This window comes from Protopterus annectens, chromosome 3.part1 (genome assembly GCF_019279795.1).
Source record: "Protopterus annectens isolate FY-2018-M chromosome 3.part1, PAN1.0, whole genome shotgun sequence".
NCBI lineage: Eukaryota > Metazoa > Chordata > Ceratodontiformes > Protopteridae > Protopterus > Protopterus annectens.
The window spans coordinates 705,247,741-705,271,813 of NC_056732.1; the positions used below are offsets into that span (position 1 = coordinate 705,247,741).

Sequence of the window (24,073 nt, forward strand, 5' to 3'; positions counted from 1 at the left end):
CTCTATTACCAACAACCAATATTTATTTTATTTTATTTATCATTTTGTTGACCGGGAAAGTCCGACTAGGTTCCACAGAGCCTGTTTTCAGCGGAGGCCCGGGGAGAAATGCTCCAGATGCATGTCTTTGGAATGTGGGAGGAAACCCACTCGAACACAGGGAGAACATGCAAACTCCACACAGAAGGCACCCCAGCCGAGAATCGAACCGGTGAACCTCTTGCTGTGAGGCGACAACATTAACTGCTGCACCACTGCGCCGCCCAATAGGTCCTCAACATAGTGCCCCAGGGATACAAATTTTATTTCCATACTCTGCCAACCCCAAAAGGATTCCCAGATCATCCTCCAAACCAGTGGGCAGAGGCCAAAAAGCAAATCCTTTTGCTGCTCTCCATGAGGGCAATACACCATGTTCCTGCAGACCAGATAGGCCAAGGTTTTTATTCAAGACTCTTCCTGGTACCCAGAAAAGAGGGCACCTGGTGCCCAATCCTTAATCTATCCATTCTAAACACCTTTCTGGTGATGCCAAAATTCAAAATGCTCACCCTCCAGCAGCTTCTACCTATGCTTTCCAAGGATGCTTGGTTAGCCACCTTAGATCTAAAAGAGGCCTACCTGCACATCCCAATCGGGGAATCTTGCAGGAAATATCTACTTTTCAGGGCAGGAGCTATGCACTTTCCATTCTCTGTGCTTCCCTTTGGCTTATCCACTGCTCCCAGAGTGTTCACAAAATGCCTGGCTCCAGCCATTGTTTTTTGCAGACAAAGAAATATTCATATTTATCCCTACTTAGATTGCCTGATTCAGGCAGACAGGAAAAGTTGTTACAGCACCTGACCTTTGTAATGGACTTACTGACCTCCCTGGGGTATACTATCAATGAAAAGAAATCAAAACTAGTACCCACACAAAAAAATTGTATTCCTGGAGCAAGCCTGGGCACAGCATCCCAGATGGCATTCTTTACTCCAGAAAAACAAGCCTACCTGGCAGGCTACGTCTCTCAACTAACCACCAGAACCCAGTTATCTGCAAGGAAAATCCTGCAAGCTCTAGGGTTCATGGCCTCCTGCATTGTACTCATTCCATATGCCAGACTACACATGAGGAAGCTACAGTGGTACCTAAAAAGCCTTTGGTGTCAACATTCTCAAGACCTGGAGACTGTCATACCAGTGATACCTTGTCTAAGGAAAGATTTTCTTTGATGGGCAGCACCACAACAAGGGACTTCCCTTCTCATAACCCCATGCCTCCCAGACCCTCACCACAGACACATCAAACTATGCCTGGGGTGCACATCTGGATGGCAGGTGCATTCAGGGCCATTGCAGCCCAAATCAAATACATCTGCACATCAACCAAAAAGAGATGCTAGCAGTTCAGCATGCCCTGACAGCTTTCAGACCCCTAATCTCCCCGGGACCTCTACTGATCAAAACAGACAACACCACAGTAATGTGGTATATCAACAAGCAGAGAGGGACTCACTCTTATCCTCTCTGCAGGCTCGCCATGACCCTTTGGCACACTGCCTCAGCCATGCAACTACACCTGCCAGCACAATTTCTGCCAGGCTCCCTAAACTATCTGGCAGACAACTTAAGCAGAAACCTGCTAGACCCACATGAGTGTCAGGTAGACCGCAGAACCTTCACCTTTGTAACCCAGAAATGGGGCACCCCGAAGGTGGATCTCTCTGCCTCCCACTCCAATCATCAGCTCAGCAAATTCTGCACCAGGGAACCTCACAGCAAGGTGTAGAATGTGGATGCTCTGTCCTTCCAGTGGGTAAACCTCTCAGTCTGTTCTTTTTCCCCTCTACCACTCATTTCAAGGGTACTGCTCAAAATAAGGGAGGAAAAGCTGAGGGCAATCCTGATTGCCCTAGACTGGCCACGCCAGCACTGGTACTTACTGCTGCGCAGCCTGTCACCCCTGCCACCATGGCAACTACCTCAGATCCCAACACTCCTGATCCAGAAGAATGGAGAATTCATGCATCCCCAATTGCAGACCCTCAACCTGGCAGTCTAGCTTATTCCCTGGCCTCTCCTGAAACTGCCAGCCTAAGCAAACAAGTCCTAGATGTTATACGTGAGACCAGATGCCCCAACACTAGAAAATTCTATGCTGACAAGTGGAAAAGGTTTTGCTCTTGGATCCAGGCTAAGGGAGCCCAGACAGCACAGCCCTCCCTACCTTTCATCCTGGATTACCTAGCAGACCTACTACAAAGGGGTCTATCCTTCTCTTCTATTAAAATTTATGCCTCTGCCATCTCTGCTCATTACAGCACAGAGCCACCTCTCTTCTCCCACCCTCTCATCAAACTGGTCCTAAGAGGGGATAACAACTTAAGGCCACCCAGAAGAGCTCCTACCCCAGCTTGGGACCTTAACTGTGTGTTGGAAAAGCTCACACTACCCCGCCTCCCTTTGAACCTGCAGCTTTGGCAGAGTTAAAATTCCTCTCTTGGAAAACAGCCTTGCTTCTGGCCATCACTTCAGCTAGAAGAGTTTCAGAGCTACAAACACTCATGGCTATAGAACCCTTTATCATTTTCCATGCTAACAGTGTCTCCCTCAGGACTAACCCATCCTTCATGCCTAAAATGGTCTCCCGTGTGGCTCTCAACCAATCCATTCATTTGCCCACCTTTTCCCTAACCCACAAAACAAGGGGGAAAGGATTCTGCACTCTCTAGATGTGCACAGACAACTCAGATTCTATCTGGATAGGACTAAATCGTTTAGAAAAACTGACCAATTGCTAGTCAGCTTCACAGCAGGGGCAGAGGGCAAAGCAATATCCAAACAAACAGTCTCCAAATGGATAGCACATTGCATCCATTTCTGCTACCAGCAGCACGGGAAACTGCCCCTAGAAGGGGTCATGACACATTCCTCCAGGACAACCTCCACCTCTGCAGCTTTTCTCAGAGGGGTTCCCACCAGGGACATCCCGGAGGCTGCAATATGGAGTTCTGTTCATACCTTCACCAAGCATTACCACATGCCTATCTTCTCCAAATCCAGGGCAGGCTTTGCATCCTCAGTCTTGCAGGGCATCCTAGCCAGCCCCCAGTTTTCTTGACTCCCTCTACCCTTTTCTTCAGCTTTGGGAATCAATGCAAATATGATGACTGCAACAGTGAAACACAAAGAACATAGTACAGTTGTGTGCACTTACCATAAATGTAGGTGTTCGAGTGTATTCACTGTTGCAGTCCTGGATGTTCTTTGTGTTTCACTGTTGCAGTCATTACATTTGGGTTATCTGCCTGCAGGTAGCCCTCAGCCAGCCTGAATACCAGAGTCTTGGATTCCTGCATCAAATTCTGTCTGTTCTCCCATGACATCAGGTCATCAGGGGTATAAAACATGCAGCCGATGCCATTGCATCAGTCTTTCTTGCCGTGCAGTGCCCGAAGCAGAAGCAGTTCGCAAGTGCCGGTCGGCCGACTCCTGAAATTTTCGTTTTCGAGTTTCAGAACCGAAGTCTTCAAAAAAGATAAGTACCCCATTGGGGATCTTTTTTCTTGCTCAAACCGATGTCAGTAAAAGTTAACAATTGTCTTACTGTGGAAAGCAAATACCTCAAAGATTTTCATTCGTACTGCATCCCTTGCTTAGGCCCAGACCATGACGTCCCTCGCTGTCGGTTTTGTGCCTTGTTCAACCCCCGAACTGTTCGTCATTGGGCTATCTTTGCAGCAAATTATTTTGGTACTCTGTATCAGTACTCCAAAATGGCTTTGTTAAGCCATCCGACTACCGATCTTCCGAAAAACATAGATAAAGACAGAGACAGACCGCATAGGTCCAAAACCTGACATGTATTACAGAGTACCTGACTCTCACAAGTTCCTGTTCAAGAATCTTACTGTGGATCCAGAGACCATTTCCCAAGGACCAATGGACATTAAGGCTACTGCTGCCAAAAATCCTACCCCTTCTGATAGAGATTCTAGAGCCCTGGACAGATGGGGTAAGAAGGCATACACTTCTGCTACTTTGGCCATTAGGGCTTTAAATTGCCAGTTTCATATGTTAAAGTACCAGCAGCATATTATGGGACCACTTAAACAGAAAATGATGTTGATTCCTGACTGTGCTGAACACAAAGAATTACAGGATTTAATGCATTCTGCAGAAATTTTGGTAAACATACTTTGCAATGTGGTTTTGACTCTTTTAGAAGCATCTTGCAAGGCTGTTGTCACTGGGTCTGTACTTAGAAGGTATGCTTGGCTTAAGTAGCAAAACTTGCCAGATCAGACTAAATTACTGGATACTGGATGCTCCCTTAAACCAAGACCACCTGTTTGGCAACAAAGCAGAAGAAGTCCACAAAAGGATGGAGGAAAAAGCTAAATCTGTGCAAACTGTTAAAGATTTCCTACAGGTACAGCCTCCCAGATTTAGTAGGCATTGGCCTTCTAAGAATTGATCTTTTCCAGTCTCTTCCAGGCCTTCTCAGTCCAAACCCAGGAACAGCAGACCACCCAGGTTACAGTCTTAGGCTGCGCACAGGCCTAAGCAGTGGAGGACTCCCAATTCCAAAGCAGGGAGTAGTAAGCCACCCCCCTACGGAACAATGGTGCAATGACTTACCCTTGGCCTTTCCAGGCCCTGCTCAACTGCCTGCTCACCCTGCATGTAAAAACCTGGAAACTCATTACCCAGGACAAATGGGTTTTAAATATAGTTTCCCAAGGATACAGATTCCACTTCTGCACCCTACCAACCCCAGGCAGTTGGCCAGACCTACCCCCAAATCAGTGGGTGGAGGCTATCAGGGCTATTCAGCCTGTGCCAGCAGAAGAAAGGGGACAAGGGTTTTATTCAAGACTTTTTCTGGTACCCAGAAAAGACAGCTCCTGACATCCTATCCTGGACCTCTCTATTCTAAACATCTTCCTGGTAATCCCAAAATTCGTAATGCAAACACTTCAACAGCTGCTTCCTATGCTAGGCAAAGATGTATGGTTGGCAAACTTAGACTTAAAGGAAGCTTACCTGCACATTCCAATAAGGGAATCTTGCAGGAAATACCTATGCTTCAGGGCAGGCTCCATGTACTATCAGTTCTCTGCACTTCCCTTTGGCTTATCTACTGCACCCAGGGTATTCACAAAGTGTCTAGCTCAAGCCATTGCATTTTGCAGGCAGAGAAATATTCAGATATACCCATATTTGGATGATTGTCTGATTCAGGCAGAAAGCCAGGACTTGCTATTAAAACATCTGGCATTTGTAAAGAAACTTCTGACCTCACTGGGGTACACCATAAACGAAAAGAAGTCTCACCTAGTACCCTGCCAACAGATTGTATTCCTGGGAGCAAGCTTGAACACAACTTCCCAGATGGCTTTCCTCACTCCAGAGAAATAAGTTTATTTGACAACCTACTTCAAACCTTTGGCCACAAAGACCCAGCTATCTGCAAGGAAAATTCTGCAAGCCCTGGGGTTCATGGCCTCTTGCATTTTACTAATTCCATATGCAAGACTGTATATGAGGAAACTACAATGGTATCTAAAAAGACGATGGAGTCAACATTCTCAGGACCTGGAATCAATGATTCCTATCATTCCTTGTATAAAGACAGAGTTCCTTTGGTGGGCAGAGGCCTGCTACCACAACAAGGGGCTCCCTTTCACTCTACCCCCTGCCGCCCAAACCCTAACAGCAGACGCATCAGACTATGCATGGGGGGCTCACTTGGCAGGGCAGTGCATTCAGGGCAAATGGAACCCGAGACAGATGCACCTGCATATCAACCAAAAAGAAATGTTAGCTGTACAGAATTCGCTGACAGCCTGCAAAGACCGCATCCTTCCAGGGCAATTATTGATAAAGACAGACAACACCTCAGTTATGTGGTACATAAACAAGCAGGGGGGAACCTACTCGTACCCTCTCTGCAGACTAGCCATGGCTCTGTGGAGCATAGTCTTGAGCTTCCAAGTGCACCTACAAGCTCATTTCCTGCCAGGCAAGCTAAATTCACTGGCAGACGACCTAAGCAGAAATCTCATGGACCCGCACAAATGGAAACTGGAACCAAAAATATTCAACCTCTTGAGGAACAAATGGGGGACTCCAGAGGTAGACCTATTTGCCTCCCCTCAGAATTACCAATTGGACAAATTCTGCACAAGGACTTTCCACAGTCAAGCTTGGAAAGTGAATGCCCTGTCCTTTACCTGGGAAAGCCTCTCGGTTTATGCCTTTCCCCCCTCTGCCTCTCCTTTAGAAGATTCTGCTAAAGATCAAAACAGGACAAGCCAAGGACAATTCTGATGGCACCAGACTGGCCATGCCAGCACTGGTACCCCCTCTTGCGCAGTATGACACTGCTTGAACCATGGCACCTGCCTCAGACCCCTTCCCTGCTGTCCCAGCAGGCGGGCCAGATTCTGCACCCTCAGCTTCAAACCCTGAACCTTGCAGCCTGGCTAATTCCTTGAACTCTCTCCAATTGCATCGCTCAGTAAGCAGGTGCTATATGTCATTCTGGAGGCAAGGAGGCCTAGTACTAGAAAATCCTATACTGAAAAGTGGAAAAGATACTGTTTCTGGAGCCAGACTCTGGGGATGAGTACAACGGTGCCCAGCATACCTCATATTCTTCAGTACTTAACAGAAATGCTCCACAAGGGCCTATCCAATTAAAATTCATGCCTCTGCCATTTCAGCACATTACAATACTGAGCCACCCCTCTTCTCTCACCCCCTGCTAAAGCAATTCTTAGAGGGGCCAAAAACGTAAGACCCCTCAGAAGAGCCCCTACTCCAGCCTGGGACCTTAACTTTGTATTGGAAAAGCTCACTCTCCCTCCCTTTGAGCCAGCTGCAACTGCAGAGTTGAAATTCCTTTCTTGGAAGATAGCCTTACTTCTAGCCATCACTTCAGCAAGAAGAGTGTCTAAATTACAGGCCCTCATGGCAGTGGAACCCTTCATTATCTTAAATGCGGACAGGGTTTCCCTCAGGACCAATTCTTCCTTTATGCCCAAGGTGGTGTCTAGTGTGGCCCTAAATCAGTCCATTCATTTGCCTACCTTTTTCCCTACTCCACAAAAACAAAGGGGAATGAATACTGCACTCTTTGGACATGCACAGTCAACTTAGATTTTATTTGGACAGGACTAAGCCTCAGAAAATCTGAACAGCTTCTAGTTGGCTTTGCTGCAGGAGCAGAGGGGAAGGCCATTATAGCCCATTGCATTCATTTCTGCTACAAGCACCATGGAAACCTACCAAACAGGGGATTAGATTGCATTCCATCAGGGCTGCATCTACCTCTGCAGCCGTTCTCAGAGGAGTCCCTGCCAGGGGCATCCTAGAAGCTGCTACCTGGAGCTCTGTACACACCTTTACCAAGCATTACCACATGCCCTTTTTTTCTAAATCTAGGGCTGGTTTTGCCACTGCAGTCTTGCAGTGCTTAATAGCTGGCCCTAATGCTCTCTAACGTCCTCCTCCCTTTCTTAGCTTTGGGAATCAACCCAAATGTGATGACTGCAACAGTGAAACACGAAGAACATAGTACAGTTGTGTACACTGACCATTAATGTAGATGTTCGAGTGTATTCACTGTTGCAGTCCTGGTTACCCTCCCTCCAGCCCCCTGACTTCTCTTGGCTCTACCTTTCCTTCTTGTTTAGTGTATTTAAGTTTTCTGGTGTATTTACTTTTTGAGGGAGGTATACCATAATATATAATTGCTTCCCATTTTGGGGGCACCTGACATCTGGGGCAAGAAAAACTGATGTAATGGCATCGGTTGCATGTTTTATACCCCTCACAACCTGACGTCATGGGAGAAGAGACAACATCTGATGCAGGAATCAAAGACTCTGGTATTCAGGCCGGCTGAGGGCTACCTGCAGGCAGATAACCCAAATGTGATGACTGCAACAGTGAATACACTCGAACATCTACATTTATGGTAAGTGTGCGCAACTGTACTTTTTCCCCCTTCCAGCCCCCTTGTCTCTCTCTATTTCTTCCACTCTCCTTACAGAGAATTTTTGGTATTTACTTTCTGCTGGTGGTGTTCTTCCACCATAAGCTAGCTTCCTATTTGGGGGCTCCTGACAGTTGGGGCAAGAAAAACTGATGTAATGGTGTCGGATGCCTGATTTTACACCACTGACGACCCGATGTCAGTCCTGGAGTGACAGCAACCGACGCAGAAATACTAAGCCTCTGGTATTCGGGCCAACTGAGGGCTGCCCCTGGCAGTATAACCCAAATGTGATGCCTGCAACAGTGAGTACACTTGAACATCTACATTTATAGTAAGTGTACACAACTGTACTTTCTGAGAATGATTCTGAAAGCCATGGAGAATCCATCAGAAAGTTCTTGATGGGAACCATTCAGAAATGTCACAAGGAGAAGCTAGAGTCCAATGGGGGATGTACAGAAGAATCTGAGAAGCGTCGTCAAAGGGCCACAGAAGAACCAGTTTTCTTATGAAAAGTGAAGAGTCAGTCAGAGGCTTGTTGGAAAGTGGAAACTTCAGGAAGGCAAAATGTCAGGACTATCTCTCTGCTAGTAAAAGTGAATTCTTCTTCAGACCAGCTGTATGTTATGGGTCCATAGGATATGTGCGCGTATGTATGTAAATGTATGCATTCTGTTCGGTATAGTACAGGGACAGCAGGAAAATGCTAGCATTAGGTTCTAGTGTTCCCATTGTAAATTGTAGTGCTAAATACATTGTAAAATTTAAATATTGTTTGCTTACTAATTAGAATTAGAAGTAAAACATTTCCGTTGTTTCCTGTGGGTAGCTGCAAGACCAAAAATTAATTGGAAACCTCTCTAAAGCACATGAACCCATTACAGTCCCACATTGAGTAGAACTTTTATTCTTTAAACTTGTTTGCTGTTTTTAGAAATGTATATTATATGCTACATGCTACATAGCGGTGACTCGCTTGTGTCGATGTTCTTCGTGTTTCACTGATGCAATCATTACATTTGGGTTATCTGCTTGCAGTACCCCTCAGTCGGCCTGATTAACAAAGTCTTGGGTCCTCCGTCGGTTGCTGTCCCTTCTTCCATGACGTCAGGTCGTCAGGGGTATAAAACATGCAACAGACTGCAACAGTGAACACACTCAAACATCTACATTTATGGTAAGTGTATACAACTGTACTTTCTCTTATCAATGAGGCTGTCAAAGAATAATCCACTGTAGTTTTTTCTACTTCACATACTGACCCTTGTTTAACCTTTGTGTAAATGACTTGAGATTAAAAGCCATTTCCATCCCTATGTAAGATGTCAGGAACCCACTTTAGTTGAGTTCCTGCACTTTGCAGATATTTTTCTTTTCGTGATATTGTTTGCGGGATCATTTTGTGTATGTTGATGTCCTAGAAATCTTGGGCAGTCAATCTGTGGTCATTGACATATTATGAATCAGCCATCCATCTGCAGTTTATGGTATGGTCATCCTTCCTTTTGTGGTGTTTGGTGTTGTCATGCATGCTTCTGTTAGTGAGTTGCTCTCATAGGTTTATAGGTAGGTACTAGGCTTTCAGCCCTAGGGCCTATACAAGCCTAGCCATAACAATTCAGTGGCTATTGCTTCCCACAAATATTTACTCTCAACTATTTTATCCATTTATTGTTGCCCCTAAGAACTCTCCAGTTGTTAAATGTTAGTTTATTAGAAGAATCAATACTGCCTGGAATAAATATAGAGTAATTGTATTCAGAATTTGCTGTAGACAGCCTGTTTAATCTATAGCTGTGTATGCCACTCCATCGTCTCAAGTGACTCGGCCTTTATCTGCCCTGCATCTCTTTGAGACAAGTACCTCTGTATTCTTTGGTTTGTAATGGGAAGTCTTGCCATGAAGTCTGCACCCTAGACATGTGCACTTATCCAGTAACCAACACAAAAGAACGTACAGCTAAAGCTCAAGAGACTCTGTACTGGAGTCTGCAATGTCGCAAACTGATGATAAAAAGTAAATTTATTATGTACAGCAAAAATTTAGTGCTTTTCCAAGTTTATAACAAATTACTTCTTCAGAATAACAAGACATATATTAACTTGTGTATTTGAACTTCTTACCTTAATCACATGTACATACTGAACCAATAAAAAAGGTGCTAGCTTATGCAAACTACTAATTTTAAGAACCTCCACCATATGTGCATATATTTTAAAAGTGTAATAACTTAATGTTGCTCATCTCACAATAAATCCAATAAGTATATCAAAACAGTCCTATTAAAATCAAACCAAATATGAATGTGTTAATAGCCAGTGCTTTAAAACTAAAGATTCATTAAGTCCTAGATAATAGGTCCATGTGTTCAACTTAATCTGCCAAATGAATTCTCTAAATTCAATTAAGTCAGTCCAAGGACCACCCCAAAGATCTTTCACCACTCTTTCAAAACCAAAAAGCTATGTGGGAGATTATTAGACATATCTTTATATAGGGAATTATTAATGTTTTCTTGTCTTTCATCATAGAGACATGACAGAGATGTTCATAAATGTGTTCTTTCAATTTTCTCTCTGTTTTTCCCACATAAAAACAGGGACAGTGCTGACACTTAGCTAGATACGTAAATCAGTCCTGTTGCATTACAAGTAGAATAAAATGAGGTTTTTATAAGAAATGTGTTCACTGTTATACTTTCACTTTGTAACAAAGACCTACACTGGGAGTAAAAATCCACATTTGTAAGTACCCATCTTTCTAGGGCTGTGATTTGAAAGGGCACGGTCACTACTTTCGAGGAGGCTTTTAATTGTCCTACCCCTTTTAAAAGCAACTTGTGGCTTTCATTCCAATCTTGTCTGTAATTTTATTAAAATGCAAAAACTCCCCAATTCTTACCAAGAATTGATCTGATGTACAAGTGATCAATCATGAAGGTAGTAACAAAGGAAGAAAGATAAGGATTAAGTTCCCCTTTAGGGCTCACTTTAAGCTCATTGCCCCCAAGTATCTTATTAGCCAAAAAATGGAGTAGAAAATGCCCTCCTTCCTTTTGTAAGCCACTTCATTATATATCCCTTGAATTAACTCACAAGGATAGCCCCTGACGGAGAATAATTTCATTAAAATGTCAATCTGTATAATGAAATAAATCATCGTACATTGTCATAGCCAACTGAACATATTGGTCCTTAACCAAAACTCTGCTTTGATGAATAGGATGACAACTAGTATAAAACAACAAAGAATTTGAATAAGTGTTTTTTTTATAGATGTTACTAACAAACCTTTTGTTAATGTCTTTACTGATTTCTACATCTAAATAGTTGATCTTGTTTATGTTAAATGAAAAAGAGAATTTCAAAAGAGAGGTTGTAGAGTTGATATAATTAATAAATTCATAGCCATCCTCAGTGGGGTTTTTCCAGGCAATAAGAATATCATCCAAAAAAAAATTGTAAATGACCCAAGGGGGTTGGCAATAATGATTGAATACAAATTTCTTCTCCCATTGGATCATAATGTTAGCAAATGTGGGATATATGTGGCTCCTATGGTCACCCCTTTTGTCTGCAAATAATACTGCCTCTCAAAAATAAGTTATTCTTTAAAACCATTTCCATCAGTACATCTCAAACCTTACTTCTGATATATATAAAAATCAGCGGATTCAACTAAAACATCATGAAACCAGACCAAGCCTATATCATGGGGAATAACACTGAATAAATTGACTACATCAGTAGTGAGAAAACGGATGTCATTCAAAAAAATTGTGTTTTTAAACTTGTGCAAAAAAATCCACGAATCCTTATACAAATACAGTATACAAAAAAGGTTTAAGTAACTGTTTAAGTGTAAAATCTATATACTTAGCTATTGGGTGAATTTTCGATTTACCAGCATTAACTATAGGTTTCATGGTTAGGTCCTCGATATGCTTTTGTATCTTTGGAATTGTAAAAACAATCAGAACCAAAGGATGTTGGGTGTTCAAAAATACAAAAGTTCATTACTGATCTGACCTTGGTCCACAAAAACATTTAATTGGAGGGTTGATACAGGGTTTTGTGGGCAATAGTAAGCTGTGAAAAGTGCAGATGGTGTAGAAACTCTAACCAATCAAGTTGTTTAAGATTTAGACAGTGATGGGTACGGAAAGGAGTGGCTGCAGCAAATCTGGCAATATTATTATAGGATACAGTCAGCTTGTTAATGTTGGCTTTAGAAGGGTTTGTGTAAATGGGTGAGACATAGAGTAGAGTAGAAGTGAGATGAGTTCTGGCTATAGCAGTCCTGGCTGCTGGAGTAAGAAAGGGTTTGATTCTATAGAGGGATCCAAGTTTCTTGTTGACTGTTTTTATAGTACTGTTAATATGTGTGTCAAAGTTGAGGTTGTTGTCTATAGATATTCCTAGGAGTTTGGTAGTTAGGTCTGGAGAGATAATAGTACCATTATCAAGGATTCTTCATAAAAAAACCTTCATTTAACAATTACTTCATTTTGTTCACATAATCAGACCTAAACATAACAAACCCCCTCTCCCCTTATATGGTTTCAAAACTCACAGTTCCTTCTAACATAGTTCTTTTAATAATCGGTACTCTGTAACCATCAAATTAAAATGTAAATTCGCCTTCTTTGTTTTAAGCATTAACCTAAAATCAGATTTGCAAAGTTTTTCAAACAGAATCAGGAAGGGTATAATGGGGGCTGAACAAACTTCTGTGCAAATCATTCATCACTACTTCAGTTTCATTGTCACCTAAATTTAAGTTTTCTTTAAAATTAAGGTCAGTAACTAGATCCTCCATCCTGAATCTAACTGAAGGAACAAATGTGACACCTTTGGCCAACAATTCTGCCTGTTCATTTTCAATGGAAGAGTCAGTGTAGTTAAAAATCTTAGTCGCCATCCACATTGGTCACAACTGTGGGTCCACTTAATTCAAAATCAAATAAAGAAATGTCATGTAAAGAAATGTTTATCTTGCCCTCCCATTGTAAGTCCTGCTGGGACATTTCTGCTGATAAAAGGCATCTGAATCTGTGCCTGTTTGGCCCTGCTGTTGCCAGTGACGATTGTTCTGATTCTGTGTCCTCTGTGAATGCCTTAGGTGTGGCTGATCTAAAGAGGGGGTCAACGGCAGGCCCATCAATTGGACTGACTCTGTTGTCCACACGTTCAAGGGACCCACTCTTCAGCCCTGTACTAGGTTTAGGATGAGCAATGCCATTTAAATATTCCAAATGGTCCCTCTCAAACTTTTTTCTTTACAAGTTTTAGGGATGTGATTTAAAAGGATGAGGTCACTGCTTTCGAGGAGGCTTTTAATTATCCTATCCCTTCTGAAAAAAACTTGGGGTTACATCCTTATAAATGTAGATTTTGCTCCCAGTGTAGGTTTTATTAGAAGGTGAAAGTATAATGGTGAACAAATTTCTTATAAAACCTCATTTTGTTGTACTTGTAATTCAAAGGGACTGATTTTTCTCACTAAATGCCAGCATTGTCCCTGTTTTTATGTGGGAAAAACACGAAAATTGAAAACGCATTTATGAACATCTCTATGATGTTAGACGTGAGAATATTAATAATTCCCTATATAAACCTATATCTAATAATCCCACACATAGCTTTTTGTTTTTTGGTCTTGAAAGAGTGGTGAAGGACCCTTGGGGCAGTCCTTGGACTGATTTAATCAATGTTAGAGAATTAATTTGGCAGATTAAGTTGAATGTATGCACTTACCAGGACTTAATGAATCTTTGTCTTTAGCCAGTGTTTTAAAATTACGTCCATATTTGATTTGAATAGGACTGTTTTGATGTTTTTATTGGATTTATTGTGAGATAAGCAATATTAAGTTATGAGGTTTGAAATTACGATTTTAAAATATGTTGCACATATATGGTGGAGGTTCTTTAAATTAGTAGCTTGCTTAAGCTAATACCTTGTCTTTTCTTTTTTGGTTCAATTAGAATTAGAACCTGCTAGAATTAGCAGGGTTAGCTAGTGTGGCATGCAAACTGAGCTGGAGTAGTAGAGGTGTATGAAGCCTGCTGTAGAGTACAGTGGGAGTATCTGAGAGGATTTCATAAAGGAGGATTCTTCAGATTGCTGATTAAAAATATAGGGTGCTTCACAGTTATTAAATATTTGATTTATTTTATGTCCGGAAATTTTCTGGAGTTTGTTTGATATGGAAGCATTAGTGTTAGCGGAAATGCACAGCTACCCAGGCTTGAAGTATGTAATTCAGTAAGACAATGTGTTAAGACCCCCCACTTCTCTGGCCCATGCTTCTGGTGAAAAAGAATTATGTGACTGTGTTTCTTAATATCTTGGTTGCCTTTATGTTTTGTCTTGGAGTTGTGCTGTTGCGTCATCTGTTTTGTTCTGGGACTTAAGTTTTTCTTCTGTAGAGCAGAGTAAAACCTTTGTTGGATCTTGACTGCTTTACTTCAGTATCAGACAAAAACAATTGGAAGTGAATAATGGAGTTAAACCCCAGTGACTGGTCTAACATAGTTTTGGTAATATATCACCTTCTGCATATTGAATTTTCTCAGGGGCGAGGGATGGAAGACAGGGAGACTTACATGCTGCAGTCAAGCTGATGGCTTGGTTATTGTAAAATATATATGTATAAATAACTTCCAGTTGTTTGAATGGTACAGATGCAAACTGCCCGAAGGAGATAATGATTAAGGCCGTCTGTGAAAACTTATTAAAATGGGGTGCAGAGATGGTGTTTGACATCATAAGAGGTATTAAAAGGAGGTGCCATTGTGATCCTTGAGTCCGGGGCACACTTTATGAACTCTTAAAGTAAATAATGCATTAGTGAGTTCTGAAGGATTATATTGGAGATACTAACCTTACATGGGGAATTTTGTTATTAGGAGACTACAGTATAGCAGCGGAGCACATTGATGGTCAGTGCAAGGGAGGATGAGAGTTTTTTCAATGCCTTAATATTTTTTTTTCATTGTGCTAAATCAGTGAGCCTTATGGATGTGTCAGTGTTTGACAGGGTGGGGGAAGAAGGGTCTACCTTTTACTTATTAAGGTAAGACATAAGATTTTCTTTAGAGCTGACCGGGTGTTTATCACAAAAGAACATATTAGTCTTCTATATTTCCTACTTCTGTGTCACATATGCACCTCAAATTTTTGTACTGGCATCACTATCAGTCAAAGACACTGGAGAATGTCAGATTATCTTGAGTTGGCAATTGAATCCATTTTGGGATTGGATGAGAGGTTGAAGAATTAAGGGACATGCAAAAATAGGTTATAATCACAAGTTCCAACAAACTGCCTGACAGAGTACACTAGAAACACATAAGGATCCCTTGTGGCAAGAGCTGCCTGGAGAGTATGTCATCCAATACCATCTCTTAACTCAAGGGGTTCAAGCTGGCTTGTTACAATATATCTGGGTTATGTTTTGGAATCAAATGGAAAGCTAATGTTTTCTGTTTTTTTGGGAAACTTTAGTACTGCTTGAACTTTAAACTCATCTACTGACAACATTTCTGTGCAACAGGTTCATAGCAATGCCTTTTTATTTCACTTGGAGGCACTTCTAAAATTTGGGCCATTTCAGCAAAAGCTGTAGGGTCATTAGCCTATGTTACAACATAGAAAGTTTGCTGTTCTTACTGGCATCCTAGCAGTGAGCAGTATTTTGTTTCCAAGACCCTAACTCTTTCTCTTTGGTGGTGACATGGGTACCCGTGTCACAACAGAGACCCCCTCTGCCAGCTTGCAAACATTCTTCTTTGCGGCCAACAAGGACTGCAGTTATCAGCTTGGGTGTTAACACCCACTTCATTACATGCACTAGTCCCTACCCTTTCAACTCCATCCCTGCCTTCTGACAGTGGTCATGTCAAGAGTGACAGTGGCTTGAGATGGCTCTTTACTGAAAGATTGACACTCCAAATGCTGAGTACTGACACACCCAAAACAAAAGTCAAAACTACAGGCAAAGAGTGAATATTGAACATCGCTCTTCTTTAAACTTTTTTGTAGGGGGGCAATACCCCCATCCCCTGAACTTAGATATACCCTCTCTGATATTACCATACCCTGGATAAAAGGGAAAATTCTGGGAAATGACCATCTTGGTCTTAGTTTAATATATATCTAAGTCCATTTTTCAGCTGTTAAATCTCCATGTTTTGGGACTTGTTGTAGTGGGTCCCAACATTTCAAATTGTTACCCTTGAGTCAACTGGTATCACCATCCCTTCCCCAGTACCCATGACAGTAATAGAGCCCAGGCTGCATGGAACATGGTCAGGAGTTTATTACCCCTGTATGCCACTTGCATGGCAGAAATGTGAATGATTTGTCTTGTAGTCCGTCTTAAATATTTTAACCTATCCCCATTGATCCTTAGTCTCCCTTTGTCTCTCTTTCATTGAGTTTTCATTTAAAATAAGAGACAAGAGAAGCATGAACTTTACTAATTGTCAGTGAAAATGTATGATTTTGGAGCACTATACATGCAGACAGTAATACCCAGTGGTATGGGAATTAAGGGAAACAGACCACCCAGTTTTTTTTGTTTTTTGTTTTTTTATGACATCCCCTACCCCTGAAAGGTATGTTACTTTCCAGTGGTGCCCCATCTTTGGCAGAGTGCCCAAGTTCCCCTGAAATATCTTAATTTCTATGTGACACCCAATCTGGAGAGTGTTATTGTACTTGTAAAGCTAGTTATCTGTTGATAAGTTTTTGTTTTTATTCTAATTATTAAAATATTATTTGTAGGAAATGGATGCAAAGTTGTTCCTCTGACACAATCATTTTAATACTAGTTATATTTCATTGGATACAGAATTATGAAATTTTAGTTGCGTATGTGGTGCCATCTTTCCACATTGCTTATTTCATACAGGTTTGCACAACTTTACATATAGACAAACCAAGGTGTGCACACATGGAGTTTATGCTTTGCCATTTTTTTTTTTTTAGTTCCTAAAATGAGTGTTGTGTGTATTAAATAGTAGAAGCATTGGGTATTTAAATGTTTTGGACTGAAAGTAGATAATTTGCAAAACAAATATATTTAAGACATGTAGACAGTTTCATTGCTGTTAAAGAAAGAGCTGCAAGTACTAAAAGAACCTGCAATGGAATAAATGCAAAAGGCTGTTTCGTCTGTCTGAAAAACAGTTGCTCCTGTTGGCAAGTTCTTAGCGAGTAAAAGAAATGGTGCAGGAAAGAAACGTTTTTCTCCTGTTGGCACATTGATTTCATGCCATGAGTAGAAGCCTCTGCTCTTCGGTAGGCTCTCCCTGTGCATTAGTTCACTCCTTCAGAACTCTGAATGAACAGTGGTATTTTATTTTCTAATATCTGTTGTCATATCACTATTGGGAGTCACGTAATGATGAAGTTATTTGCAATTGTTTAGTGAAATTTGTACAAGAACATAGATTTGTTGGGCACCTCATTTAAAAACTGGTTGGGAAGGAATGAATCTTCGCATTATAATGATTGCCCCCCCCCCCCCCAAACAGTGATGTTTGTGATTACTGTTATGCAGAATCTCTGTAGATGAGGGTGAGTGATTACAGTAAAAACAAAAGATTTAGGCCTCTTTGCTGAAAGGAGTTTGAGACTTGTATTTTTTTCTATGTGCTTTTTACAGCTGTATATGCCAACTGTCAGGCCTCTCCCCGATCAACCATGCCATTCTTTCCCTTGTCTTGGCTATGTCCTATTGATGAGTGGGGTAGAGTTAGCCAGGGGGAGGACGTTATGTGGACAATCTCAGTGGGGGGTTGTGCCCTCACTGGCATTGAGGACATATATATGTTTAGACCTGATCCCCTTCCTTTCTGAGGGGTGGGGGATGACCCACATCACTGTGGGGAGTACAACCTGCTTCTCAGTGTAGATGCACACTCCAAAATTCGCAGTGGGAGCTACTGCCAAAGTGGCTTTGAGGCTGAATGCTGTTTCCTGGTCCACCTCTTACAGTAATAGTCCAGGTCTATATCCGTCCGAAGAAATGGCTGACGATCGAACACCAGATGTTCGAACTGTGAACTGATTATCGCAAAGCCGCAGAACACGGAATTCTTTCCCAGGGAAATAATTTGGTGGGCTGTTTCTGTGGCTTCGTGATTATCAGGACTGTGGTGGGAAGTTACGGGTTGGGTTCAGGTAAGTGTGTGATTGTGTGGATGTAAGGGTTAGGGCGCGGGTGAGGTGGGTGTGCGATAGTGACAGACTTTAGGTTAGGGTGGGATAGGTGAGTTAGGGTTAGGGCGCGGGTGAGGTGAGTGTGTGATAGTGACGGACCTTAGGGTTTGGGTTAAGGTAAGTGGATAGATAGTTTATGTACAGTTTAGTGTAGGGTTAGATGTAGGATTTTAAGTGTTTGTGTGTGGATTGCTGTTTTTTTTGGTGTGCTTGTGTTGTGTGTGTGTTTCTTGGAACAGCGATTTTTTTCCCTGGGAAAAAATCGCTGTTCTAATACTTCGATGTTTTTGTACTTCGTGGTTAGAAGTTCGAACATATGGTGTTCAAACTTCAGCCGTTTTGGTGAACTGATATAGACCCTAATAGTCCTACTCTGTGGGGTTGTATTACTTTATAGCCCTGGATGCCCCCACCTTCCCAGGATGGGCACTGCGCATTCTCCTCTGTCAGCTCTCTTAGGCATTCAAGCCACTAATCAGTCTTGGACTGTAATCAGGGTTTTATTTTTGTACTCAACCAGAGATGGCCCTGAGTTCTTGAATGTGATTTATACTTTCCCACTTAAAGAAATAATTTGGTAGTCTTGTTACAGTTAAATGTGGAACTTCATCTTAAGGATGAGAAGAAATTATATCCTGAACATGAGCAGATGAACCCTGATGTTTTTTGATGCAGGTGTCTGCATTAAATTCTAATTCAGACAGCAAAAATTAAACCGCGTCATGACCCAGGATGTCAGAATTCTACCTCAGTCTTGTTCTCATCATGTAGCTGTAATGGATAGCATTTGTGTTTAATCAAGTATGAAAATAAGGGATGTGTGGGAGGGAGCTTTAAGCCTGGGAAGGTTGGATGCACTCACAAGTGACACTGCAAAAAATGTGTTTTGACTACTAAAAATAAATAGATAACGTGTACACGGTTTCAGATCATTTCTTTCTCCGGCTGCATTGCTACTAGTAAGTGAAACAAACCAGTCTCACATCTGAAGCTAGCAAAGATTTACATACCTAATACAGTGGATATTTATTTCCCCTTCCATCTTTTTTTCTCTTTTAGTGTCTAATATTTGACTTCCACATTTCCTTATGTTTGAATTTAAGATATACCAAATTAATGTTGGTTGTGGTCTATTATCCTGCTTTCCTGACTGCCTGATAAAGGTGGTATAATCAAGTATGTGGTAATTTAACACAACAAATTGATAAATGCAGATGTAGACAGTGACTGTAAGATTAAACACAAGTCTTTTTCTGAAAAATGTCTTTGTTCTTGTGACAGCCACAATGAACAAAAATGAGAAGTGGAAGTTTTTGGTACTTGTGCATTGGTCAACTGCGACTGTGTTGTAGGCCTTAGATCTCCTGTGAGATGTATAGTATTGGGAGTGAGTATCCCAAACCTAAACCAACCCCTGTCAGATACTCTGGCAAAAGACTCTATTAAAAAAAGCAAAGTAGCTTTATAATGTAGGCCACAAACTGGATGTTGTCCACGTCCCAGTCAACGTGATTCAAGTATCTGAAAATGTTTGTCATGAGTTTAGACTTTTTTGTGTGCTACTGCATTATTCATTTAGTGACTCAAAGCATTTTCATCAGACTTTTTGGATCCCAAGTATTCTCTGTTCTATACATACCAGGTGACTCTGCAGTATACAATGCAAGTGTGTTCATCTAGGGTGCTACCCACACTTCTTAACAATCTCTTAAAAACATGTGCATAAAGGCATGATTTGATCTAGAATGGGGGGGGGGGGTGACTCATGTCCCTTTGTCTCAGGGCCCCAAGGCTGACAACTTGGATTATCTAGCTCTCATTTCATTTAGGCATGTGTCCTGTCAGGGCTTGCTTATCCTCTTGAGGGAAGCTAGGAAACCAGATACAAGGAACTCTTGCCAAGCCAATTGGAAGCAATTCTTGCTGTGGGGTTAGAGGAGCTGCTAGGCCCCAACACAGAGCTCGGTGTTCATGATCCTCAAATACCGGTCATAGCTTTACATATCAGGGCCGTCTTAAGCCACTGAGGGGTGCACATTTTATTTTATGATTAAATTTGTTAACTGGGGTAAAGCAGTGATAACAAATGTCCAGTTTCAGTTTCAGTCTCAGTCAGGAAAAGGAATGTGCAGCAGTAAAAATAAAGTAAAGAATTGCAGGCAAAGTGTGCAAGGTAATGTCATTTATAAAGTATGTTAAGTATAATATAACCCTATATTATGATATATGATATATATCATATATTATATGAGCCCTTTCTTATTTGCAGTGGTGATGGACAGGTTGACAGACGAGATCAGACAGGAGTCCCCGTGGACTATGATGTTTGCAGAGGACATTGTGATCTGTAGTGAGAGTAGGGAACAGGTGGAGGAGACCTTGGAGAGGTGGGGATATGCCCTAGAGAGAAGAAGACTGAAGGTCAGCAGGGCTAAGACAGAATATATGTGTGTGTGAATGAGAGGGAGGATAGAGGAATGGTGAGGATGCAGAGTAGAGGTGGCCAAGGTAGATGAGTTTAAATACTTGGGATCAGCAGTTCAGAGTAATGGTGAGTGTGGAAGAGAGGTGAAGAGAGTACAGGCAGGATGGAGTGGGTGGAGAAGAGTGTCAGGAGTGATTTGTGACAGACGAGTACCAGTAAGAGTGAAAGGGAAGGTCTAAAAGAGGGTAGCGAGACCAGCTATGTTATATGGGTTGGAGACAGTGGCATTGACAAAAAGGCAGGAGTCAGAGCTTGATGTGGCAGTGTTGAAGATGTTAAGATTTGCACTGGGTGTGATGAGGATGGACAGGATTAGGAATAAGTATATTAGAGGGTCAGCCCAGGTTGGAAGGTTTGGAGACAAAGCCAGAGAGGCAAGATTACATTGGTTTGGACATGTGCTGAGGAGGGATGCAGAGTAAATTGGGAAAAAGATACTAAGGATGAAGCTGCCAGGTAACAGGAAAAGAGGAATGCCTAAGATAAGGTTTATGGATGTGGTGAGAGAGGACATGCAGGTGGTTGGTGTGACAGAGAAAGATGCAGAGAACAGGAAGAAATGGAAACAGTTGATCTGCTGTGGCGACCCCTAACGGGAGCAGCCGAAAGAAGAAGAAGTTAAGTATAATATAACAAGGTAAACATACTCATACACACCATATTACAAATTATTTACATTATATACAGCCAGTTCAAACTCACAATCAGTTTGTACAGTATGGCGATTTATACAAGAGTCAGATTGTGTTGTAGGTGTGCTATGCAGTTCGAGGGATATAGTAGGCGTGAAAGCTAATAGGCAGTGAGACAATATGGTGGGCTTGGGTAATGTGGCCAGGGACATTGCACTGGCATTTTGCAAGTTTCATCATAAGATATTTTAATTGTGTCCAGAATTTTAGTTAAGAATATATTTCTCTGAGATAGGAAGGAAGAGATTCCCAGAGTTTGGAGTGGAGTACAGAGAAGCGGTGATCTGTGCTTTTTATTTTTATTTTTTTTGGGGGGGGGAGCTATAGTGAGGGAGCTAAATGAGCATTATTTCTGAAGTTGTAGTATGGGGATGTTATATTACTTTAACTGTCAATGGGGAATGTTTGGTTGTATAGAAATTTGTATAGTTGGGAACCCAATAGGAGGTCAGATGTCCTTCTGTTTTACTGTTGCAGTATTCATAGCATGAGGGAATCCCTGCCAAGAGTGACCTGATGTCTGGCCATGATACCAAAGCTTTTTACTACTTGCAAGTACATGGGACATCACATGTATGCTCCTTGTGTACATAGGGCATAAATGCAATGTCCGCACATATTATCCTCAGAATTTCTGTGCTACCAGTCTGGACACCTTCTTTGATCGTTGGTCTTCTTGCCCAAGTTGTTTATTGCTGTTTCAAGTCATTTCAGGTAGGTGCCCAATTGGAGGGTTTTCTCCTCCTTTTTTGCTACTGTGTTTGTGACTTTTTTCATGATATCCAAGAAAGGCAAATGCCAATGTGAGAGACAGATTCCACATAAGGATAGTCACGACCGGTGCTTATTTTGCATTGGGCCTACCCGCTACCATAAAACTTGTTCCATTGCCAGGCCTTTGTGCCTAAAACTTTGCATAGCTGGCCATCCTTGTTGGCTATTTATCTAGAAAACCAACAACTGAAACACTTAGTGAAAGATGCTATGAAGGGTACGTCTGGGTTTTCTGCCAAGTTAATTGTGAAGAGAAAGATGAAATACCCTAGGTCTCTCTTCCACTGTGCCTCTTACATCAGACATCTCTCTCAAGGCCGATGAAGGCCTGGAGATCTATCCAGTCCTTGGTCCAGATTCTTTGGTTGAAAGTGGTTCAGAGGTTGCCATGGCTGTGATGACAAGCACATCCTTGGAGGCTGTGCAGGCATCCACTTCGGATGCTCAGGGGGAACCGAGACTTTTGATTTCAGAAGGCCCTAGGGTATCCCTCAAGTAGTTACAGAGGAAGTCCCGACTACAGTTGTGTAGTGTAGGCCTATGTAGGGGCCTTCCATTTATCAAAATGTGGATGTCCACATTAAAAAGAAGCAAAAGACCAAGCAGTTCACTCCCCCCCCCCCCCCCCCCAGAGATCCACAAAGAGAATGGCAGAGTTTTACCCAACGCCTGTTTAGTGCCTTTATGGCCCTTAAGCCTCCTTCTGGTATCCCTGTCCCCACTCCACCTTGGACATCTTCACCACAAAAGTGAATTAAGGAACAAGATTATTCTGAGGAAGAAATTTCTTCAAATGATGAATCATTGGCCTACTCCACCGAGATTCCTTCGCCTATGGAGTATGATTCTCCAGAATAAGTGTGTAGTGGTACTGATTCTCTCATAGAAGAGATTACTTTTGGGGGTACTATTTCCAAAATGAGGATTTTTTTTCAGATGGGATAGATGTTCTTCGTATTTCACTGTTGCAGTCATCACACTTGGGTTATCTGCCTGCAGGTAGCCCTCATTCGGCCCGAATACCAGAGTCTTGGGATTTCTGCATCGGATGCTGTCACCTCTTCCATGACATCAGGTTGCCAGGGGTATAAAACATGCAGCCAATGCCATTACTTCAGCCTTTCTTGCCATGCAGGAGCCCGAAGCAGAAGCAGTTAAGTGCCGGTCGGCCGCTACCCGGATTGTTTGTTTTTCAAGTTTCAAACCTGAAGTCTTCTAAAGCTAAGTACTCCATTGGGGATTCTTTTTTTCTTGCTGTGATCTCAGAAAAAGTTAACAATTGTCTTGCCTGTGGAAAGCAAATACCTCACAGAGGTTTTCATTCTTACTACATCACCTGTTTAGGCCCAGACCACAATATTCCTCACTGTCGGTTTTGTGCCTTGTTTAACGCTCGAACTATTAGACATCAGGCTATCTTTGTTGCTAAAGTCTTTCACTCCCGTTCTTCTTATTCTGAAATGGCTTCAGTAATAAATATTCCTCAAATTTTACAGTACCTAGCTGAGATGTTAAACAGTGGCCTTTCCTTCTCCTCCATCAAGATCCACGCTTCAGCCATTTCAGCACAGTACAATACAGATCCTCCTTTATTCTCACATCCTCTATTAAGGCAGTTCCTCAGAGGGGCAAAAAATATAAACCCCCCACGGAAACCACCAGCCCCAGCTTGGGACCTCAACTTCGTATTGGAAAAGCTGACGCTGCCTCCTTTTGAGCCGGCTTCTTCAACAGAGCTACAATACTTGTCGTGGAAAACAGCCTTCCTTCTGACTATTACCTCAGCACGCAGGGTTTCGGAGCTACAGGCCCTCATGGCTGTGCAACCATTCATCATTTTCCATCAGGACAGGGTTTCCTTATGAACCAACCCTACCTTCATGCCAAAGGTAGTATCCAGTGT

General features: G+C 42.1%; 1 protein-coding gene across 1 annotated transcript in view; it reads left to right on the plus strand.

Annotated features, from left to right (window-relative positions):
- EXT1 (exostosin glycosyltransferase 1) overlaps positions 1 to 24,073 on the plus strand; it is a 1,160,063-nt gene that overhangs the window by 717,308 nt on the left and 418,682 nt on the right. The gene's annotated exons all lie outside the window — the stretch shown is intronic.